A 15,741-nucleotide genomic window follows, 5' to 3' on the forward strand; every position below is an offset into this window, starting at 1 on the left:
TAGTAACACTCGCCATTGTTCTGAAGTAAACAGAGATGCCAGAGAATTTGTAAATAGGCGGACCAGAAATCGGAAGACACTCAACACCAGCATAAAAACTCTACCGCCACTAGCGTTTCAGCGGTGTAATTGCAGCGTAGCTCACGCACACCTACGCCAAAATATGAATGTTCGGCCCCGCCTACAGGCTTCAGCGGCGCAGAGTTGGTGCTGGACTTTCTCCGGCGTTTGAGTTCCACTCATGAACGGCACACCCCAGGAGATTGTCTGCACAGGCGCGTTCTCAACAACACAGAAATTTGTGGAGCGTTCTACATGTATGGCACCACATTTTCATCCTGAGATATTTGTTGATGTTTGTTTTGTTTTTTGCACTTGTGGGTCTGTCCCATGTTAGAAACGTCACCCGTCTCTCTCATGGTGAATCCTGCCCAGGATCCCCTGCTGTGTTCTCACATGGGCCCATTTGGACAAGGGAGCTGGCCGGAGAGCTGCAAAGGCTCTCACTCTGACGTTTGCGCTCTCACATGCAGCTCCTCTCGAGAATGTCCGGAGGTTCTCTACAGTTCAGTGCATGTCTGAAAGCAGCTTTACTCATTATAATTAAAACATTCACATGGTCAATTTCTTTTGAACATTTTTCAACAATATAATGCTTTTAGCCTTGTTGTTGCACATACAGTACATGCAATATAAATCATCACATTTTCAAGTCCGATGACTTTGGGGGGCCCCTGGTGGCTGCGTGGCCCTATGCAGCTTCTTAGTTGTCTTGTTGGTAGGGCTGGCTCTGTCGTTTGGCCTGAAGTCGCTCTACATGTTGTACATGCTCTCATGCTGTGGCTCTGTTGCTGTCACACTGACACTGACATGCCTGTTCCAGCTGATTAAATGCTCCTCTCTCTTATCCTGACCATACGCTCTTCTGATGTTATCACGCACAGCCTCCAATTAGCTGCAATTGCAGGAATTACAGGTTTTTTTCAGGCTCCATGTTGTTGCCCTGTTGGTGCATGATTATCTCCCCAGTGTTATCCAGGTGTGAGCATTTATTTAACCCCCCCCACTGCAGGTTTCACTATGTTTGATATGGTTTTACTTCAGCCAGGAGGACTAAGAGGATAATAGGAAGAGCCCTGGTGTAGGATGCAGTCTAGGACTGGACGATATGGCTGAGAATTACATCAAGATACAAAATTTCACACCCGTCGATATTGATAACCACGATGAATGTCACATTACTATTTCCGTGAAGTTTGATGACTGATTTTTGCTCCTGAGGATGGTTTGTGGTTTTAAACTCGTCTTTATGACCAAACATCTTCAAATCTGAGGTTGATGGGTTATGTGTTATACCACCTCACTCGTATCTGTTGGACTTTTGTTATATTGCTATTGATACAAAATTGTATTGCGAAAATTACTGGTAAATGTTTTATTGCCCAGCCCTAAACTGCATGTCATGAGCTTGTGTTTGTCTTCCTATAGGCCGGGTTCCGTATCAGTATGATTTTATGAGTTTCAGCATCAAGTCATTCCTCTTGACTCAGCTGGGCCTGGGTGGGTGAGTCATTGAGGCCGTGCTGACTCGTCGGATCAGTGTCGTCCAGATGATGGCTGTGGTACGAGGGCTGCTCTGACCCCCCTGCTTTATTTACAACATGGCAGTATGTCTCTGAAAATCTGAGGAGAGTTTTTTGTCTGTGCTATCGATCACCACCCAGCCTTGAATAAGAACGAGTTCCAGCCTGCACAAAATGCAGGAGACTCCTTCTGAAAATAGATTATCGCGTTGTTCCCGGGCCTGAAAGATATTGTCCCACTACACATACAAGGTGCAGTTTCTCTTTGACATGTTAAAACTTGCGTGCTGCCTCATGTAGGCCGTAACGGTTGTCTGGATTGTGTAATCCACTCAGCATCAGCCGCTCTGTGATCTTGGCTTTGACATTTTCTTAGAAGCATGAAAGCAGAAACTGTGATGGTAAAGTTCACTGCAAGAGCAGTTTGCAAAAAATAGATGATTGTGCATTCTTTCCTGTGCTGAATTATAGGCATAAAACAAACTTCTTTTTTTGGTCTGAACACAGATAGTTCTCTTCTGAGTCACTTTTCTTTTTTTCTTTTTGAAACATGTTCCTCCTTTTTTTTTTAACTGACATACAAATAAGTGCTTTTGTTGCTGATTGTAATAATAAGCCGACAAAAGCTCTCTGTGATTCGCAGGATATGCTTTCATGCCAGTCATTTGTGTCACGAGGGGCTACAACATAAACACCCTTCCTTCACTGCGGCTTGTTCTTCACTCACTTAAGTGCTGCTGACAATTAAGGGCAGACTGCTTGAAAGTGAAGGCCATCGATTATGGCATCATCGCCGATGACCTGTAATTCAAATGTACCTCATGGAAGGACGCACTGACGTCTTTACCAGTCACACCTGTTATAACCTTGAACATACACATGCAGCTCCTCGAGATATTTGTCGAACCAGTTTTCTGAAGCAAACTGTGCCCCTAATGCAAATAAAAAAATCCCTTTATTGACTTTAAGCTTTTGCCGAATCTATTTCTCTTAATTGTCTTTGATTAGTTTATTTCTACAGTTTAGATTGTAAACTGTTGTTGATAGAGATGTGCCACTACCATTTTCCCTGCCCGATATCAATTCGGACACCTTGACTTTGCATATTCGAGATACCGAGTATCAATCCGATACCACTGCATTCAAAACAAAAATTACTTATATAACGTATTTTAACACCTGTATGCTACTAACCCTGTATGAAAGTGGTGATTGCTATCATTGTTGTATGGTCTGGCTCAGGTTAAACTCTACAAAAACAAATACATGCAGAAAATGACTGACATAGAACTTATTATCTAGTTTGACATCCATAATTCAAAAAGAACGAAAAGTAAATCAATCAAGTGATACACAACAATGAACTCGACAAGTTTGTCAGTTATTGTTGAATTTATCATGATGTTTGAATGAGGTTTCCAACCTTTGCTGGTGCAGTTTGTTTTTTCCCTTTGCTTCTGTGAACTCCTTGTGCACTTTCGAACAATGTTTCTTTAAATGGTTTGAGATTGCTTGTGTTGTAACTGGCAACAGTATAGTGTTTACTGACATTTTAGCTAGCACTGGCTAACGCTACATTACCAGATATCACTTACTCGCCGCTCTAAAAACAGCACTTTCCAACGCAAATGCAGTTTTGGAGAAGAAGAAGCAGAAGAAGTGATTTCCAGGAAAAGTAAATTGCAGTTTTATCTGGGTGAAACAAATAGACAAATATGGTATCAGGTTGGTGCATAGAATGTTGCACTCGCTGAGGTCCGACCTGGCATTTTTAGCAGTATCGGAGGCATTTCTGATGCTGGTATCTGTATCGGAACATCTCTAATAGTTAATTATTTTTCAAACAAAGTCGATAGTTCAGACTGGGCCTCAGTCCCAATGTCGTCCTTGAATAACCGGGCTGACAGAGTTTAGTTGACATCACCTATGTGCTCAGTGAAAATGTGTGAGTACATAGGTGTTGTCAACCGAACTCTGTTACCGCAAGGAAGTGGACTTATAAGCCTTCGTTTCATAAAATGTTGTGTTCATTGGCCACTATGAATTGTTTCTTGCCTAAAGCAGGTTCTGCAGCATTGCAGACATTCAGAAAGGTGCATGTAGGGCTGGAAAGGTCTTGGAGACAGAGAGAGCTCACAACAAGCTCTCACCGATTTCACATTCTGCCTATTCCTTATGTATATAAATATACTCTGAGTATATTTACAAGTGTGCGAGTGCAGACACTGGGGCTGTGCCATGCTGTTGGACAGATTTAACCTAACATGTGTAATCACTCTTCAATCTCATTGGCAGCATCAGCCTCTTTTAATTCTTTAGCTCCTCTTAAAGGGATAAGACATTTTTCTTTGACCTGAGGCCTAAATAATGTGGCTTGTTTTTAATGTGATTTTTAGTTTTTTAATGTAAATGCACCTAAAGCAATATGTTGCTTATAAATTAAAGTCAAACTGGTTGAGTGTACGTCGATGTTGAATTAGATTGGATGATAACCTACTCACTGTAAATACTTTTTTTTTTTAATAACCAAGTAATTTTACTAGATTTCAAAGACATAAATATTGTAAAAATTATTTCCTGGAAATGAAGAATTGCAGCTTTAGCATGACATGTTTATTTGCAACTACTTTCTGTCGTAAATTGGAGTTTGACACAAGATCTGAAAGTGTTTCAGTTAATTAGTTCTTCATTTAAAATTTTAACCAATTTCTCTTTGAATAATTCATGGTTCTTGGTTATAAACTCCAGCTTATAAACTGATATCTATGAGTGTGTGAAAATTGGTGCAGCTTGATTAAATCTAAGGGAACTGTTATGCCTTTCTACTTTAAATGTAAATGCACCTAGAGCAATATGTTGCCTAAAAGTAGATTTACGTTAAATTGGTTTAGACTACATTGAAGTTGATTTAGAATTGATGATATCGCTCCCTCAGAAAATAGCTCAATAGTAACCAAGTAAGTTTAATATATTTCAAATATTCGGGAACTATAAATATTAAATGAGTTATTTCCAGGAAAAGGAAAAATACCAGAGAGTCACAGGCGCTGCACGACCCGATGAAATTATTATTTTGCCAATCCTCCACTGACCAACAGCAGCACATGATTGTCTGGTTTCGACTTATATTTGTTTGATAATGTTTTGTTGTATCTACGGCAATGTGAGGAATCTTTGAAGAAGACAGTAGTGGAGAGGCTGAAACCTGATAGCTCTTAAAGTCTCAGGTGCCCCTGTTGAATCTAACACACTGTCACACGACAGAGTGGAGGTGATTATGAATTGGTCGATTGTCTGTTCGTTACTGTTGTGATTAGTCTTCTCATCCTCCCTGGGAACAAGTTGTATTTTATGAATTAAAGCAGATCTGGTGCAATTTTAAAAAAAACAAAAAAAATAAACAGCCTTTTGATGACCTATTTGATACATAAGGATAACAACTTCATTCAGATACTGAGGGAATGTTTGCTCATTCATGTCACACAGGCCTCTCTCTGTAAGGCTAAAAATATGCATCACTCTGATGTTCTACAGTTGCAGGAGTGCCTTATGATGATGGTCAGAGGGAAAACACTGTGAGAATATGTAAATCTCTGCCGTATATCTGAGTGACTGTGGAGTGGAAAATTTCTGACAGAGGAGCCTGTAGCTCTGAGTGTCCCAGCCTTGTTTGAGTATTCATAGCACTGTGTGGGATCTTGGTTTTTTTAATCTTACATGTGACAGGTCTTCTATGTTCCTATTACAATCATCTGTTGACTTAACGTGTCATTCAATAATCCAATGACAAATGGGTATACAGCCATTGAGTAGTCATGTTTAAGGCAGGGAAAGAAAACAAAGTCTCACTTCCTGTCAGTTCGAAGTTTGCATGTCGCACTCGGCTGCTCACCACATCTTTTGGTTCCACATCTGTAACATTTGATGCTCGGATGAGATCAGTGGCACAGGAAGAGCAAAACAACTTATTGTACAAACACAGTAAAATGATACACAGGCTTTTTAAACGAATAATATATGATATTTTCTTCATGGGTCTATTTTCTGTTGAATCCTGCATCTTGTAACCCACCCAACATTTATACCCAGTCACTGCCAATCCCGCCCAACACAACATGGCAGCATAATCTTAAAGACTAGTCACTAAGATGCAGCGGGTAGTATCACAGATAGAGCAGCTGTACAGCTGTTGAACGGTTTCCTCTTTACCTTCACCAAGAGGTTATGTTTTCACCCCCTGTTTACCATGAGTGTAGTAATGATCTAATGACCCAAATAAAAATCTAGATCTAGTGAATTTAAATGTAGTTTAATAAGGGGACTAAGTGGTATGAGCTCTACTGAGTGCCATTCAAGTTTTATAATAGATTCATTATTCAAGGTGTTATTTGTTGCACCATTCATACAATACAAAAAGGTAGTTAGGTAAGTAATAAGATGAAGTAATATCTAGAATGGCACCCAGAACAGCACTTACCTCGGACCAGCAGTCCCCTTAAAGTCAAACAACCCACACCAATTTCATGAACTTCCCTAAATATGCCAGTTTTTCATTTATTTATCAAGATCCATGAATTATACCCAGAAAAATTATCTTTATCAACCACCTGGTCCAGATCCGCACCAAAATCTAACGGGCACTTCCCTAACGCATACTTCTTCTACAAAGCTTCATGGAAATCTGCCCTATAGTTTTTGTGTAATGCTGCTAAATAACACATAAACAAACATACAGACACGAATGAAAACATTTGTATTTTGTTGTAATTTAATTAAATTTACAAAATAATGTATTGTAATATAATAAAATAAGAATACTTTGAATAGACATGATAGAGCAGATACATATGTAACATGTGCCCAACTAAGATTCCTCATGTAGTATCTTCTGTTCTGTGGAAAATTCTGTGGCTCGTACCTCATAATCTCTCTCAGGTTCATTTCTCATAGAAGGTGCATTGCTCATATGGTTTTCCTGTGTTCAGGATATTAGAAAAGTCAATTAATTTGACTAGTTTGTAGTGTAATGTGGAGATTGTAACATGAGCCTGCAGCAACATACTCAACAGGATACGCAAGGAGTCCGTCATGTTTTGTATATAGTGTAAACATTTTTTCCCACAGCTGATAACTCCAGGGTACAAAGACTCATGTCATGCTTGAGTCATTTATTTGACAGTCAATAGAGACTGATTTTTATAGGCACTGACAGCACATCAGGGGACTTCAGCAAGTGATGGGTGGGTTTTCTGTTTAAGACCATTTTAAATTGTTTATTCGTAAACAAAGCAGCTTTATCTAATATCCTCTGGTCTTCAGTTATCATCTGTCAGACAGGCTTGTTAACTTGTTTGGTTGGTAGTGGTGGAACAGGAAGTACCTTGAGTTACTCTTGGCAAACAGTTGCTGAAGGTTGTTTGGTCAGATCAAAATAATGCGACCGAGTGGTTTTCAGGGTGATGATACATTTCACAGTCTGTGAAGGTGATAATATATGTGACGATTTTTTTATGCTGGAATTTTCCACTCTCGTGAACTGTCTGGGTCTGCTGTGCTCTGCGGACACATTGCGTGATCAGCCCGACGTCTGCTTTGAAGTTGGACTATGATGAGTAGATGAGAAACACCACTTCCTGTTTCTTTATTCACTGCACTACACCCACAATTTGGCTTATTTGACACAACAACAGGTTCTCTGAGTCTTTTGGGAAACAGTGGAAACGAAGATGCTGACAGGGAACCTACTGATGTCTGATATAAAAGCAAAAAAAGAAGCATTTAATAATAAATAAATATGATCATAATGAATATAATCTGCATAGGATTAATGACTGGAGTGTAACATTAGTTTGTGATATTGATTTGGAAGCACATAAATCAAGACTGCTTTATTATTAACTGTATTTTTAAATATAAAAATAGTAGAATGTCTTTAATGTTAGATGTCTACACTTTATTAACTATATTGTATATTTATGAGCTTAAATATGGGCATACATGTGTTATGTAACGTATCTTATGTCCCATATTGAACTCTCTGATGTAACAGTAATTATTAACTTATTATTTAAACTTTATTTCCTTTTCTCTCTGTCATCTATTGTTCTTGATTTTATTACATTGCTGTTTATATATATATTTTTGGACATATAAGTGTTTAAATGTTTTTCAGCCATATCTTCTGTTTTCTTTTTATGCCATTGTCTGTGGTGGTGGTGGGCAGCAACAAACAGTTCCTGTGTTGCACATCTGCCTAACACAAAAAGACAGCTAAGCTAACAGCTAATTGATCTGCCTGGGCATCGATGTCACAGTTTAATTTACTGCCACTGTCATGACTCAACACAGCTGAAACAGATGTACTGCAGCACAGAGACACGTGCTGATCATGTTTCAAGGATGGATGGTGTTGTAATTTAATTGATTGTGATTATTGATTTTGGGCCACATAAATAAAATGAATGTGACTTGACTGGCCTGAATGATCAGTTAGGTATAGTGACCCTCCTCACTGTGAAACAATGGACTGGTTGTCAGAATTACAGACTGTGTATTAAGATGAAATAATACACATTGGTGGCTGGTATATCAAATACTTTCTTCTCAATCATGTTTTTTGTCATTTTAGGTAGTTGTTATTATTACACTTTGCCCAAGTGTTTATTTTTCATTGGTTTGGTTTTTATCACTTATTTGGTGTGAAACGTCATGATTGACAGCCGAGACTGATTGGTCGAACACATGTATCGACGCTACCGCAGCTCTATCCGCTGATCGCTACTGTGCAGACTCCAAATGCACAGGACGGCGGCGTTCAGATCCAGGATGTTTTAGCTTCATTTCTGGTAGGGGGAAAGAAGTGGAGATGGGTCGTCCATATTTATATTCAGTTGTCAGCATCATCTGTTACCCACACCAGCATTTCAAAATTAAGAGTACAATTTTCCAATCTTATGTCATTATTTAAAAGGGATGCAAAATATTTCTCAGGGCTCCCAAAGAAAGTTTAAAAATTTTCTTTAACCAGTACCATATTTGTGGAAATATATTTTGATTGTTGCCTTTTCAATCATTTGTGCATCCAAAGGGAGAAACAGCACTTACAATCTCATTTTAGGGGATCAATCTCATCTTAGAATAAGGATGCATTGCCAGCTGGCTGGTTATCTGAAGGTCCAATATTTTTTTTTTTACATTTATATTTATTGTATTATCAGGCATCATGACAGTATTTCAAATCAGCCCCCATCATGCACCTGGGTGCCAGCCAAGCACTGAATGAACATTGTGTTTTCTGGGTCTCCTTCAAGTCCGTCCTTCTCGACCCCGCCCTCCCACCTAAGCTCCCTGGATGCTAATATTGGTGTTGAGCTGTCAACAGGGACAACAGCAGCACAACGTGTCCCCACGCATTCCAGACGAGCCAGCTGATGAATGGCACATCACTGCTAATGTTCCTACACTGGCATTCGTATAAGTGTGTGAATGTGTGTGTATATATATTTTGCCCCCTAAAAGTGAAGCTAAAGCATCACGATCAACCAAACCAAAAAGCAAAAGTACACCTTAAATTTAGTTTTCTCATAGGTGGTTTCAGTCATTGTAGGTATTTCTTATCACACTGATAGTTGCTGTAATGCTAAATTTTCTTTAATTTGATGCTATAAATACAGGATTCAATGTCATTATTGACAACTGAGACTGAATTGTGATTGGTCGAGCTCGTAACTAATAATCTAATCTGTAAAGAGCATACTCTATTATGAAATAGAAATGCTGCTTGCACCAGCCCATCACTGGACAAAGGTCTGGTTAGTGGACGTCTTCCTGCCCATGTTTCAGTGTGTCAACATAAATCACATTTTGTGTGATATATATTATCGTTCACCCCCACAGTGTTCACACTGAATTCATTCCTCTTATGTTTTGTGTCCGTATAGACTGTATATGTCATTTTACATTTGTTTGTGTTACACCCCCCCCCAGCTCTTGCAGCGCTCTCTGACTCACATGGATCATGTTAAACGAAAGTGACAGCGCTGCTTCATGTCACTTTACCCACGCTCCACTTTTCTTTTCTATTGGCCGCAGACACCTGGTTTCTCAGAGGCTAAAAATAGACTCCTTCAGACCCTAACTCACCCCCCCTCTTTGCTGCCCCCTCACCTCTTTCCATTTTTTCCCCTCCTGGTTTACAGGCTTTTATTATGGAGTCTTCCTGCATTCTGCCCATTCTTTCCTTCCATTTGCCAGACGAAGCACCACGTCTCCATTCAGCTTGGTGCGTCTGCGTGAGAGAGATGTCCGAGTAGACTAATTAAGTCTGTCTGGTTTTTATAGTCTCTGATAGAGAAAATCTTCAGTGCAGTAAAGCCTGGTTTTCCACAGAGCTGGAAACCTGACCTCAGAACCCGCGGAAATGTTCGCCAAAAGTCGTAGGACCGTGAGCATCTTTGAAAATGGCCTTTTATGGTCAGCGTGAGAGACGGCTTTCTGTCTTCGGTCACTGGGTAGAACACTTTTGGGAAGCCTGCATTATTCGTGCTGCACAAGAGAGTTGGAGGTATTTCATCAAAGGGCAGATGGGTGGCTTCTGCTTTTTTTTATGAGCAGCTTTCTTATCATTGACGGTTGACTTGGATCTACAGTGTCCTTGACCCGTTGACAGAACGAAAGACAAAAGCATAAAAAGAAGAGCTGAGACTCGGTGGTGTTGAGGTCAGAGTCGTGTTTCGTGTGGTTTCCTTTATGAATTTATTGGTTTGCCGTCAGTTAAACAAGAGTGTCTTATATTACTGTCTTATATTACTGTACTTATGAAGGGTTTATACCAATGTTATCTGTGTAATAAATACACAGATTAAACATCGTTTAAACTTCCCTTTCCCATTAGTTTCTCATTAACTTATGTTCCCATCCCTGTCCTCTGTCCTTTTTATTTGTTGGTTGGTTTGTAAGCACAATTGTGGAGAAACTACTTGACAGATTACCACGAGACTTGTTGGAAGGATGCAGTATCAGGGCGCGGATCCAGGACATTTTCACAGTTTTCCCAGGTAATATTTCTTGGATCTTGATGAAAAAAAAGTGTGTGAGATTTGGTGCAGTTTAATTGAATTTCTGGGGATTTGGCACCTTGGCGGGGGTATGAGCTCTTCAAGTGCCATTCTTGTTGTTCCTGTAATAACTTTTCAGCTGATGCTTGCCTTTTTTCAGATCCATTTTCTCTCGGCTTCTAGAGAATGAGAAAACTGGGGCATGAAGAATTATTTTTTCCCCAAGGTTTCAATGAACTGAATATTGATTTCTCATTCTTCTACGTCACTGCTAGATATTTCGAGTATGAGCTATTAGTCATCTACTGAGGTAATTTTTAAACTGTATTGAATGAACTTGCATCATAATTCCATATGGCACAGAGCATTTCCTAAGTCCTCAGAGTGATGCAGGTTTTGGAAATCTTGCCATTTTAGACCAAAGTACAATATAAGCATTAAAGCAGCGTTTTAGATCTTTGAAGCCCACATAGCTGTGTTTAGGCTTATGTCTTATTCTACATCACTCCCACCACTTAATTTTTAGCTGCATTGTGTTTATAAAGAGAACTGTCATCTGCATGTATCACACAGTAGCATAATATATTTGGGTTGACGGTATGGTAGAAGCAGTAAGTGTTGCTGAGTTTGGTGCAAATTGGCTTGGTGGGGGAAAAAACAGAGGAAAGTGAAAGTGGAGACAGGAGAAACAGGAGAAACCAGAGAAAGAAGTATCAGCCCCAGCAGCGACTGGGCTCTACTTTCCTCGTCACTCTGACTTCATCTCTGCAAACCAATGAGGAGACGGCCCTCTGTGTCTCCATGGTAACCCCCTTTCAAGCAACGATGGAGAGGATAAAGGGGCAGAAAAGGCAATACATTCTGGCCTCAGGCAAAACATTTTGTAGAGTTTAATCCATTTCATTTCTCTTCTTTGACGTAGTTATTTTAAAAGAAGAAATATGATTAACTGTTATTGGAATGCTGCTGATGTATTTTTATGTGGGGAGACTAAATATAGACCGGGCAGAAAAGGGTTTTCTGTTTGCATTTACTTTTAGATTTTATGCCACTTTTTCATTAAAATGTATAACGGCAAACATTTTAGGCTGCTACACATGTTTTAGCTTTGTGTCAAGCTGTTTGCTGTCAGAACTTATAGATATATCACATTTAACCAAGCTCCTCATAAAGACACACTGCACAGTTGAATTAGATTTAATTATAATAGTCAGATGAAATACATTAATGCTGGTTTAAAAATTACATTTAATGCCATTTTTATACAAATCTACATTTCTGGGTTGAACGTGGCTCATAATCCCAGCTAGTGTTTCCAACCATATTGCTTACGAAGCTCCAACCGTTTGGGGCGTCGCTATGTCATGACATTATATATTTATACAAATTGTTTACCATTCAGAGACGTCCCACACCCTCTCCTGCCCCTCAATGACATGTCTGTATGAAGTAGAGGGCTTCAAAAATGCGACGGTAGCAACGCTTTCCTTTTCTGCCGGAGTTATATATGATCGCTCTGTGCGAAGTTGATATAGGCCGTCTTAGCGCTCTGAGAGAATGGCAGCACTGGGAGATCCTCATTTAGACACAGTACATAACTGATTATTCCTAGTGTAATTTGCATATAAGGTAATCTAACTTTGATTTTCAGACCATGCGTTGATTAGAGTTGGTTTGAAACGAGCTAGTTTTGGAAAACGGTGGGCTGACGAGCACCGCAGAGGCATAAGAAAACAATGACCCCACTTATTAAAGCAGCTTAAAGTTCTCAGCAGTCACCGGGCACCAGATTCATTTTTGTCAAATTTTAATTACTTGCTTTGGGGGCATCCAATTTATTCGTCACTTCTTTTCCACTGGGCTGAAGATTGTGTGAAGTTCACTGATCTGTCGTGAGTGAGGAGGAAGTTTATCAAACATTACACACATTTACATGGACACTAATATTCTATCGGATATTTACCCAATTCATTTAGACAATAGTCTGAATAACACACTGCCATGTAAACATCATTGTCTGATCATAGTCGGAATAAGCAATGATTTTGAGTAGTCTGATTTTAGTATTTTGCGACATCGCCATGCACGGCAGTTACACACCACTTGATGTCATAGTCAAGACTAAGCTCTAACATATTACATACGGGTATTACTTTCTTCTGTAATCATGTTTTGCTTCATGCAACATTTCCAAGCAGTGGAGTAAAGTGTCCATCTGCAAATAACTGAGTTTGACTAGCTGTGACATACTTAGATTTACCTTATGCCATAAACATGAACGTCTTGCCTAATCTATATGCAGACTAAAACTCAAAGTTACTTGAAGATGAACAGTTTTCTGTAGCAATCTTCTCAGCAAACTTATTTCTTCATGACACCACTTTCTCCACCGTGCCTGTGCTTCTTTTTCGTCCGTTCCCTCTCCCGCACGTAAACGAGGATCATTTTTAGAAGCAGGCCTTATACTTGCAGCACTGCTGTAGGAGGAAGAGGACGAGGACGAGGAGAAGGAGGAGGAATGCAGTGGATGAGATGCTCACAGGGTGTGAAATATTTTTAGCTTTCCCCTTGTACTTCGTCGATGAGTAAAAGAACAAGGGCAGGTTGTGCATCCCACCTCCTTAGCCTGTGGAGGAGCTTGTGCCCAGATGATGGCCTTGTTCCAGGCTGCATCGTGCATGGACCTTACTGTATTTACAGTATGTGGCACAAGATGAGGCACCACAGCTGTGCTCTACATTTTTTATCTCTTGCATTTTTACATGATTAAACTCAGCATATGGTACAGCTGCTGTCAGTGGTAACTCATGTTGATGAAGTATACCTTTGTGGTGGTCTTAACCTCTGCCAAGGAAATTATGTTTCCCCACTCCCCTGTCTGTGTGGTTGTTGGTTGGTTGGTTTGTTAGTTAGCAGGATTACACAAAAATAACTGAATAGATTTCCATGAAACATCTTTTAAAGATCGGGACAGCATGAATGAATGAATGAACAGCATGAATGAATGAATACTTAGAATATTAAATGATACAATACATTTATTTCAAACATATAGCAAAGAAAAACCCATACATGAAATATCACAGGAAATGAATACGGGTCCTTTTTTTTAGCCATATCGTGCTTTAGAAGGGTAGTGATACAGAAATGATTTTTATTCAAAAAGTAACAAAGGAAAAATTTAAATAAGGATTTGTGAGGATCAAAAACAAGTTAAATGGGGAATACCTGAAATACTAAATGATGAAATTCATTCACTGCAAAGATAAAGAATATAAAAACTGGGGTCACTTTTGACCCATGTTGTGAATCAAAGTGTTAAGCTGAAAGAATAACACTTGTTTGTGACTTACTATTTAACTCCACTCAGGCTTTATATAAAAGAACCCTTCAAAGGATCCATTAAGCAAAGAATTCCTTGTTCTGTAATGTGGTCGTATATCTTTCTTTGAAGTCTTTTACTGTTGCAGAGGTGAAAGATTTATATGATCCGAAGAGAAAAAGTGTTTTTGACCTGAACAGATCTATTAGTCTGTATGTAGTGATAGTGATAGCAACACCTACTGCAGAAATTATGTAAGCCTTGTTTTACAACTTTAATTCGATTTACATAACATTTTCACCGTGTGGTCTACACTTGATGGCGTGGACCGTAATGTGTGATTAGTGGGTTTTAAATGGAGTCTGTGATGCAGACTAAATAATGAGGCGCTCAGAATGTTTCCCATGCTCCTGCTCCACCTGTCTTTGGCTCGTGTTGTGTAACATGCAAACAATCCTGACCACTCTTTTTAAATACGGAGGGAAAATAAATGTTTGCTCACCCCTTTGGTGCTTTAATGAAGCCACACAATCTTTGTCAGACAGCCTCCACCCAAACGACACCACTGCTTACGACTCCATGTTGCCGGCCAGGTGAGTATTTCAAAGGATTAGAGAATTAAAAAAAACATCTTTATCGAAGGTGAAATTCTTTGATTAATGCCCTGCACAATTGCAAATGTAGTACAAGTAAAGTTGTCGATTCTTAAGTACCATTTAAAACTGTAATACAGATAGATTTATAGATGAGCGTAAAAGTTAGTGAAGGGAGAATCGTACATCCCAATCTGCATTAAGCCCTAAGGTGAGGCAGGTTTTGTGGGTTATAAATCAATGTTGTATTGAGTAATTTGAACCGAGTAGTTTATATTTATCACAGTTAAACCCCTGATTAATGATGCTTCATATTTTTCCCTAATTAGATACTAAAATGGGACGGAGAAGTCTCGTCTCGTCTTTGCACAGCGGGCTTGTTTGCTTTGGTGGACGGTAAACTCCGGTCACATGGTCCAGCATGGACAGCATTGTCTAAAGCCCTTTGACATTTTAAGTGGATTGCTGGATAAACCCATCAGCTCAATCTAGGGTTCTTCTTGTCGCAGGCTGAGGCTGTCTGTGTGTGTGTGTGTGGGTGTGTGTGTTTGCAGTGGTTGTCATAGCTGAAGTGGTCTCCGCAGCATAGAGTCAGCTCTGTGTGAAACGGATCTATGGTAATTTAGGCTATGTGGGGGGGGCTAACTTTTTCCACTTGTGTTTTAAAGGGGTCTTGCCTCGGGTCAGTCATGAGGGAACTCCTGCCCGTGTCACCCTCCCTCCCCCTTTTGAGTTTCATCACCTCCTCTGTCGCTCCGCCTCAAAGTGGTGCTCTGGAAAACAGGGCTAAATTTAAAGAAGCACTACCATTGTGGCCTTTGGGGGAAAAAAACCCTGTGAGTCCACCCCTCCACCCAACCGTATTCTACTTTGTGTCCACAGCGAGACCCAGCTGTTGCTCCCTGTCCTGTGGTCAACCTGTTAGCTTTCAGCCCGATATGTTGTTATTCCTTCGGACAGAATTAGCGATGCCCCTTTCCATTATCATGACACAGAGCAGCCCGAGGTGGCAAAGGAAAACGGATCTCGGAGCAAAAGGTAGATTTAATGTGAAGGTGGCAGCGAAAGCCCTCGGCCTGTGACAGATAATCCAGCCTCTGCTCTGTGGAGAGTAAGCAGGTTTCATCTGTTTAAGTCGAGACACTTATCCCTGTTTAGAGGTGAGCAGATGTGCACAACTTTGAGCC

At 39.9% G+C, this 15,741-nt stretch overlaps 1 protein-coding gene across 7 annotated transcripts in view; it reads left to right on the forward strand.

Moving 5' to 3' along the window:
* Positions 1 to 15,741, forward strand: part of LOC117768486 (membrane-associated phosphatidylinositol transfer protein 2-like) — a 48,944-nt gene that overhangs the window by 1,383 nt on the left and 31,820 nt on the right. The gene's annotated exons all lie outside the window — the stretch shown is intronic.

The sequence above is a fragment of the Hippoglossus hippoglossus genome, chromosome 9, assembly GCF_009819705.1.
Source record: "Hippoglossus hippoglossus isolate fHipHip1 chromosome 9, fHipHip1.pri, whole genome shotgun sequence".
Classification (NCBI taxonomy): domain Eukaryota; kingdom Metazoa; phylum Chordata; class Actinopteri; order Pleuronectiformes; family Pleuronectidae; genus Hippoglossus; species Hippoglossus hippoglossus.